Here is an 8,947-nt window from a genome sequence, read left to right as displayed (position 1 = left end):
GAGGACGCCGGGGGGGACGCGGCCAGGGTGACGCTGCCCCCAGAGCCGCCGCCGCCGCCGGCCCGAGCGGACCCCGCGCAGGTGGGAGCCGGCCCGGCCCGGCCCCGGGCTCCCGCGGCTCCCGGAGCTCCCGGAGCTCCCGGCCGCAGCCGCGGGCCCGGCCGCTGCTCGCTGGGGTCGTGCCCTTCGCTGCCCGGCGGGCGGTGGGGCCTGCGCGGCCCTCGGGGGGTCGTGAGGGCGCCGGTGTGTGAGGGAGGGAGGGAGGAGATGGCCGGGCGAGGCACCGAGCGGGGATTAACGGGGGAGGGAAGGAGGGAGGACACGGAGCCGTGCGAGGGCTGAGGGGACAGCCGGGGACGCGGAGGGGACGGGGGCAAAGCCTCGGGACACGGGGGGGTTAAAGCCTTGGGGACACGGTGGGGTTAAAGCCTTGGGGACATGGCAGGGTCAGTGGGACAAAGCCATGGGGACACTGCCCCGTGCTGGGGACACAGAGCCATGCTGGGGACACTGCCCCGTGCTGGGGACACAGAGGAGCCCAGGCTTGGTGTGACCCCCAGGCTGGCCTGGTGACAGCAGCGCAGGCCTCCCGTTGCTTCCTTGTTTGTGATTTATTTATGATTTATTTATGATTTATTTATGATTCGTGTGGGTTTTTTTTGTTGCAGATCCAGCAAGATGCAGGCTCCCGTGGCTCTCCTCAGCTCCCCAGCGCTGGTGGGTCCTTCCCTGGCCGGGCTGGGGGAATTCCCGGTGGGAATTGGGGATTTTGGGGGATTTCTCCCTGCTGCTGCCCCAGCTGAGCTGGGATCCCGGGCGGTTCCAGCCGGGGTTTGAGGAGGAAGGGAGCAAGGTGACCTCTGGTGACAGCATGTGAGTGGCTGGCACTGAGCTGCAGGCCCTGGGGCTGCTCCCAGCAGGAACTCCCAGCAGGGATTCCCACGGGCTCGCTCGGGAATCCCTTCCTTTCCAGCAAGAAAACGTGGGGAAAATGGGAATAATGGGATTTCCGAGGCTGGCAGCCAGCCTGGGCCGTGTGGCATGGATCCAGTGGCTGGAACAGAAGCTCCCTCCGTTGAGAACCCTTTGCTTTCCAGCTTTGGGTCACATTTGGGGTGTTTTGGGGGGTTCCGGAGCACCTGAGGGGTGGGGGTGCTGGGGTGGGCTGGCCTGGGTGTCCCAGCTGTCCCTGTCCCTGTCCCTCAGCTCCGCTGCTGCCCCAGGGCTCTGGCCAGGCCCCTGTCCGTGGCTGTGCTCAGCAGGCCTGAGGAGAGCGCGCAGGTGAGACAGCGTGCCCGCGGGGCCGGCCTCGTCCTCATCCTCATCCTCGTCCTGCTCCTTCATCCTCATCCTCATCCTTCATCCCCATCCTCATCCTGCTCCTTCATCCTCGTCCTCATCCTTCATCCCCATCCTCATCCTTCATCCTCATAGGTGCGGGACGGGACCGGGACCGGCTTTCCCCGGGCTCGGGGGCTTTCCAGGGACCTTTCCACGGGATTTGGGGCCATTCCCAGGGATTTGGGGCCATTCCCAGGGATTTGGGGCCATTCCCAGGGACCTTTCCCCGGGCTCGGGGGCTTTCCCAGGGACCTCTCCCCGGGATTTGGGGCCATTCCCAGGGACCTTTCTCCAGGATTTGGGGCCATTCCCAGGGAGCTTTCCCCGGGATTTGGGGACATTCCCCGTGATTTTGGGCCATTCCCAGGGACCTTTCTCCAGGATTTGGGGCCATTCCCAGGGACCTTTCCCCAGGATTTGGGGCCATTCCCAGGGAGCTTTCCTCGGGCTCTGGGGCTTTCCCAGGGACCTCTCCCCGGGATTTGGGGCCATTCCCAGGGACCTTTCCCCAGGATTTGGGCCCCCTGTTTTCATTCCCTGGCTTGGGCCATCATTCCCTGGTCTGAGGATTCCCTGGTTTTTTATCCCCTGGTGTCGTTCCCTGGTTTTATTTCCTGGTTTCATTCTCTGCTTTGGGGCATTATTCCCTCGTTTCGTTCCCTGACTCTGGGCTGGTTCGGGACGTCATTCCCTGTCCCCGTTCCCATTCCCTGTTACCATTCCCATTCCCATCTCCATTCCTTATTCCCCATTCCCGTTCCCATCCCCATTCCCGTTCCCATTCCTCATTCCCCATCCCCATTCCCTTTCCCACTCTGTTTCCCATTCCCATCCCTGTCCCCATTCCCGTTCTCACCCCATTTCCCATTCCCCATTCCCGTTCCCATTCCCTATTTCCCTATCCCCATTCCCATTCTCACTCTGTTTCCCATCCCCGTTCCCGCTCTCACTCCCATCCCCATTCCCATTTTCCCATCTCCATTCCCACTCTCACTCCCGTTTCCCATCCCCATTTCCCTTTCCCATCTCACTCCCGTTTCCCGTTCCCGTTTCCCATCCCCATTTTCCCATCCCCGTTTCCTGTTCCCATTTCCCATCCCCATTCCCGTTTCCCGTTCCCATTTCCCATTCCCGTTTCCTGTTCCCGCTCTCACTCCCGTTTCCCATTCCTGTTTCCCGTTCCCGTTTCCCGTTCCCGCTCTCACTCCTGTTTCCCATTCCCGTTCCCGTTTCCCATTCCTGCTCTCACTCCCGTTTCCCATCCCTGTTTCCCATCCCCGTTTCCCGTTTCCCGTTCCCATTTCCCATCACCGTTTCCCGTTCCTGTTTCCCGTTCCCGTTTCCCATTCCCATTCCCATCCCCGTTTCCCGTTCCCGCTCTCACTCCTGTTTCCCGTTCCTGTTTCCCGTTCCCGTCTCACTGCCGTTTCCTGTTCCCTTTCCCATCTCACTCCCGTTTCCCGTTCCCGTTTCCCGTTCCCATCCCCGTTCCCGTTTCCCGTCCCCGTTTCCCGTTCCCATCCCCGTTCCCGTTTCCCGTTCCCATTTCCCATCCCCGTTTCCCATCCCCGTTTCCCATCCCCGTTTCCGTTTCCCGTTCCCGTTTCCCGTTCCCATTCCCGTTTCCCGTTTCCCATTCCCGTTCCCATTCCCGTTCCCGTCTCACTCCCGTTTCCCGTTTCCCATCCCCGTTTCCCGTTTCCCATTCCCGTTCCCATTCCCGTTCCCGTCTCACTGCCGTTTCCCGTCAGGAACCCGTCCCTGAAGCAGCAGCTCTTCTCCTACGCCATCCTGGGCTTCGCGCTCTCCGAGGCCATGGGGCTCTTCTGCCTCATGGTGGCCTTCCTCATCCTCTTCGCCATGTGACCGCGGCGCCGCGCCTCCGCTCCGACATAAACCACGGATTTCTCTACGGAATTCCCGTTTTGGGGTGTTTTACCTTTGTGCTGCACCCCCGGGGGAGATCTGGGTGGGAAATCCCAGGGTGGGAATGGGAATGGGAAGAGAGGAAAATGAAAGTGGAGTCAAATCTGTAACAAATCCCCCCAAATCTGGGCCCTGGGAAAGGGGTTGGGGGCTGGGATGGAATTCCCAGAGGAAACCATGGATTTCTCTATGGAATTCCCGTTTTAGGGTGTTTTACCTTTGTGCTGCACCCCCTGGACGAGATCTGGGGTGGGAAATCCCAGGGTGGGAATGGAAGGTGGAGTCAACTCAAATCTGCAGAAATCCCCCCAAATCTGGGCCCTGGGAAAGGGGTTGGGGGCCGGGATGGAATTCCCAAAGGAAACCTTGGATTTCTCTGTGGAATTCCCTGTTTTGGGGTGTTTTACCTTTGTGCTGCACCCCCGGGGGAGATCCGGGTGGGAAATCCCAGGGTGGGAATGGAAGGTGGAGTCAACTCAAATCTGCAATCTGGGCCCTGGGAAAGGGGTTGGGGGCTGGGATGGAATTCCCAAAGGAAACCATGGATTTCTCTATGGAATTCCCTGTTTTGGGGTGTTTTAACTTTGTGCTGCACCCCCGGGGGAGATCCGGGTGGGAAATCCCAGGGTGGGAATGGGAATGGGAAGAGAGGAAAATGAAACTGGAGTCAAATCTGTAAAAAATCCCCCCAAATCTGGGCCCTGGGAAAGCAGAGGTTGGGGGCTGGGATGGAATTCCCAAAGGAAACCACGGATTTCTCTATGGAATTCCCTGTTTTGGGGTTTTTACATTCATTTTTCCACCTTCTGGGGGAGATTTTGTCTGGAAAATCCCAGCTGTGGCATGGAAGCCGAAGGTGGATTCGACTCAAATCTGCAGAAATCCCCCGAAATCTGGGAAAACAAAGCTCCATGGGAAGAGCTTGGGGTGGACACGGGGAGAATTCCCGGGAATCCGGGGAGAATTCCTGGGAATCCGTGGCTGCCCCATCCCTGCAGTGCCCCAGGCCAGCCCGGAGCCCCTGGGAATTGTCCCTGGGTGGGATTCCAGGTCCCTCCCCACCCACAGAATTCCGGGATCCCCGGGGACCTTGGCAGAATAGGGAATTCCCAGGAATTCCGGGAATTCTCAGCACGGAGCTGTCCCTGTCCCTCCTGGGAGCAGAATTCCCAGAAAACCCCGGAGCTGAGGGATTTCCACCCCCGGCTGGTCCCTGCCTCAGCCCTTAGAGGAGAAATTCCCAAATCCCACCCAAAAATCCCGGGATTCTGGGAGAGGAGTCCTTTAAGAGTGGGTCAGGGAGGAGAAATTCCCAAATCCCACCCAAAAATCCCAGGATTCTGGGAGAGGAGTCCTTTAAGAGTGGGTCAGGGAGGAGAAATTCCCAAATCCCACCCAAAAATCCCGGGATTCTGGGAGAGGAGTCCTTTAACAGTGGGTCAGGGAGGAGAAATTCCCAAATCCCACCCAAAAATCCCGGGATTCTGGGAGAGGAGTCCTTTAAGAGTGGGTCAGGGAGGAGAAATTCCCAAATCCCACCCAAAAATCCCAGGATTCTGGGGGAGGAGTCCTTTAAGAGTGGGTCAGGGAGGAGAAATTCCCAAATCCCACCCAAAAATCCCAGGATTCTGGGGGAGGAGTCCTTTAAGAGTGGGTCAGGGAGGAGAAATTCCCAAATCCCACCCAAAAATCCCGGGATTCTGGGAGAGGAGTCCTTCAGGAGTGGGTCATGGAGGAGAAATTCCCAAATCCCACCCAAAAATCCCGGGATTCTGGGAGAGGAGTCCTTTAAGAGTGGGTCAGGGAGGAGAAATTCCCAAATCCCACCCAAAAATCCCGGGATTCTGGGAGAGGAGTCCTTTAAGAGTGGGTCAGGGAGGAGAAATTCCCAAATCCCACCCAAAAATCCCGGGATTTTGGGAGAGGCGGCCACGCCTTTCAGCAAAGGGAGCCCGGAGGGAGCTTGGCTCGTAATTAACCTCTTGAAGTAATTACATTAATTAACGCAGCCACTCCTCCTGCCCGGAGCCTCCGGCAGCGGCTGTGACCTTCCCGGGAATGGGAGCGCATTCCTGGGAATGGGGGTGGGACACAGGGAATGGGACACGAGGAATGGTGGCTCTGTCTGGGGACATTCCTGGGAATGGGACATGGGAGTGGGACACAGGGAATGGGACATGGGAATGGTGGCTCTGTCTGGGGACATTCCTGGGAATGGGACATGGGAATGGGACACAGGGATTGGTGGTTATGTTTGGGGATATTCCTGGGAATGGGGCACAGGGAATGGGACATGGGAATGGTGGCTCTGTCTGGGGACATTCCTGGGAATGGGGATGGGACACGGGGATGGGACATGGGAATGGTGGCTCTCTTTGGGGACAATCCTTGGGACATTTCCTGGGAATGGGACATGGGAATGGGACACAGGGATTGGTGGCTCTGTCTGGGGACATTCCTGGGGACATTCTTGGGGACATTCCTGGGAATGGGACATGGGAATGGTGGCTCTGTCTGGGGACATTCCTGGGAATGGGACATGGGAATGGGACACAGGGATTGGTGGTTATGTTTGGGGATATTCCTGGGAATGGGACACAGGGAATGGGACATGGGAATGGTGGCTCTGTTTGGGGACATCGCTGGGGACATTCCTGGGAATGGGAATGGGAATGGGACACAGGGATTGGTGGTTATGTTTGGGGATATTCCACCACGGATTACACAGGGAATGGGACATGGGAATGGTGGCTCTGTCTGGGGACATTCCTGGGGACATTCCTGGGAATGGGACATGGGAATGGGACACGGGACATTCCGGCTCTGTCTGGGGACATTCCTGGGGACATTCCTGGGAATGGGACATGGGACAGAGGGAATGGTGGCTCTGTTTGTGGACATTGCTTGAGACATTCCTGGGAATTCTGTCTGGGGACATTCCTGGGGACATTCCGGCTCTGTCTGGGGACATTCCTGGCCTGGGGACATTCCTGGGAATGGGACATGGGAATGGTGGCTCTCTTTGGGGACATGCCTTGGGACATTCCTAGGAATGGGACATGGGAATGGGACACAGGGAATTGGTGGCTCTGACTGGTGACATTCCTGGGGACATTCCTGGGAATGGGACATGGGAATGGTGGCTCTGTCTGGGGACATTCCTGGGAACGGGACACAGGGATAGGGATGGGAATGGGGCACAGGGAATGGGACATGGGAATGGTGGCTCTGTCTGGGGACATCCCTGGGAATGGGAACAGGACACGGGGATGGGACACAGGGAACTGGTGACTCTGGGGAAATTCCTGGGGACATTCCTGGGAATGGGACACGGGGATGGGAATGGGGATGGGACACAGGGATTGGTGGCTCTGTTTGGGGACATTCCTGGGAATGGGACATGAGGAATGGTGGCTCTGTTTGGGGACATTCCTTGGGACATTCCTGGGAATGGGAATGGGACACGGGGATGGGACACAGGGAATTGGTGGCTCTCTTTGGGGACATTCCTGGGAATGGGAACAGGACATGGGAATGGGACACAGGGAGCTGGTGGCTTTGTTTGGGAACATTCCTGGGAATGGGACATGAGGAATGGTGGCTCTGTTTGGGGACATTCCTTGGGACATTCCTGGGAATGGGAATGGGACACGGGGATGGGACACAGGGAATTGGTGGCTCTCTTTGGGGACATTCCTGGGGACATCTTTGGGAATGGGACACAGGGAATGGTGGCTCTGTCTGGGGACTTTCCTGGGGACATTCCTGGGAATGGGACACGGGGATGGGACACAGGGAATTGGTGGCTCTCTTTGGGGACATTCCTGGGGACATCTTTGGGAATGGGACACAGGGAATGGTGGCTCTGTCTGGGGACATCCCTGGGAATGGGACACGAGGAATGGTGCCTCTCTTTGGGGACATTCCTGGGAATGGGACACGGGGATGGGAATGGGGATGGGACACTGGGATTGGTGGCTCTGTTTGGGGACATCCCTGGGAATGGGAATAGAACATGGGGATGGGACACAGGGAGCTGGTGGCTTTGTTTGGGAACATTCCTGGGAATGGGACACGAGGAATGGTGGCTCTGTTTGGGGACATTCCTGGGAATGGGAACGGGACATGGGGATGGGACACAGGGAGCTGGTGGCTCTGTCTGGGGACATCCCTGGGAATGGGGATGGGTGGAATTCCTGACGGAATTCTGAGGAGGACTCGCTCACAAAGCTCCGAGGTTTGGAGGAAGGTTTGGCTGTGGAGACGGAAGGGACGGGACGGGGGCAATTCCCTGGATTCCGGGCGGGAATGTGGGACCCCACCCAGGCAGGGACAGCGCTGTGGGAATGTTCCAGAACAACACAGTCACTGGGCTGGGTTACAGGGATCCTCTGGGAGGGCGGCACAGGGTTACCGGGATACAGGATTCCCGGGATACAGGATTCCCGGGAAACAGGATTCCCGGGATACAGGATTCCTGGGAAATGGGATACAGAATTCCTGGGAAATGGGGCACAGGATTCCCAGGATACAGGATTCCTGGGAAATGGGATACAGGATTCCTGGGATACAGGATTCCCAGGATACAGGATTCCTGGGAAATGGGATACAGGATTCCTGGGATACAGGATTCCCAGGATACAGGATTCCTGGGAAATGGGATACAGGATTCCTGGGATACAGGATTCCCGGGATACAGGATTCCTGGGAAATGGGAAACAGGATTTCTGGGATACAGGATTCCTGGGAAATGGGATAAAGAATTCCCGGGATACAGGATTCCCAGGATACAGAATTCCTGGGAAATGGGAAACAGGATTTCTGGGATACAGGATTCCTGGGAAATGGGGTACAGGGTTCCCGGGATACAGAATTCCTAGGAAATGGGAAACAGGATTCCTGGGAAATGAGGCACAGGATCCCCGGGATACAGGATTCCTGGGATATAGAATTCCTGGGATACAGGGTTCCCAGGATACAGAATTCCTGGGATATAGGATTCCCGGGATACAGAATTCCTGGGATACAGGGTTCCCGGGATATAGGATTCCCGGGATACAGAATTCCCGGGATAGAGGATTCCCGGGATAGAGGATTCCCGGGATACAGGATTCCCGGGATACAGGGTTCCCAGGATACAGAATTCCCGGGATAGAGGGTTCCCGGGATACAGGATTCCCGGGACACAGGGTTCCCGGGATACAGAATTCCCGGTGTCCCAAACCGGAGCAGCCCCGGCGCGGCTGCCCGGCCCCGGCGCGGAGGCGACACCCGGGGCACGGTGAGCAGCGCTTGGCTGCGGTGAGCCGGAACCAGCGAGGATCCCGAGAGGAAAGGAGCCAGCGGGATGATCCCGTCCGGCCCTTGTGCTCCCATAATCCCGCCGTTCCCCAAACTCCCTCTTTCCCCAAAAACCCCAAATTCCCCCCAAAAACCCCCAAATTCCCCTTTCTCCCTCCAGGCCTCCCCCCCGCCAGGGGGCGCTGTCGCCACTTCGCCCTCCCCGCCTCCCCCGCGGCGCCCCTACGGAAGAGCCGCTCCTCCCGCCGCTCTATGGTGCCGGGGGCGGGGAGCGTGGGCGGCGCGGGGCCGCTCTGGCCGCGCGCCTCGGTGGTGCGGAGTCCCGGAAGCGGCGCGGGCCGAGGCCGCAATGGCGGAGAGCCCGGCGGCCGAGGACGCG

This window comes from Onychostruthus taczanowskii, unplaced genomic scaffold (assembly GCF_017590055.1).
Source record: "Onychostruthus taczanowskii isolate IOZ18803 unplaced genomic scaffold, ASM1759005v1 scaffold91, whole genome shotgun sequence".
In the NCBI taxonomy this organism is placed as follows: Eukaryota; Metazoa; Chordata; class Aves; order Passeriformes; family Passeridae; genus Onychostruthus; species Onychostruthus taczanowskii.
This window is presented reverse-complemented; position numbering follows the sequence as displayed.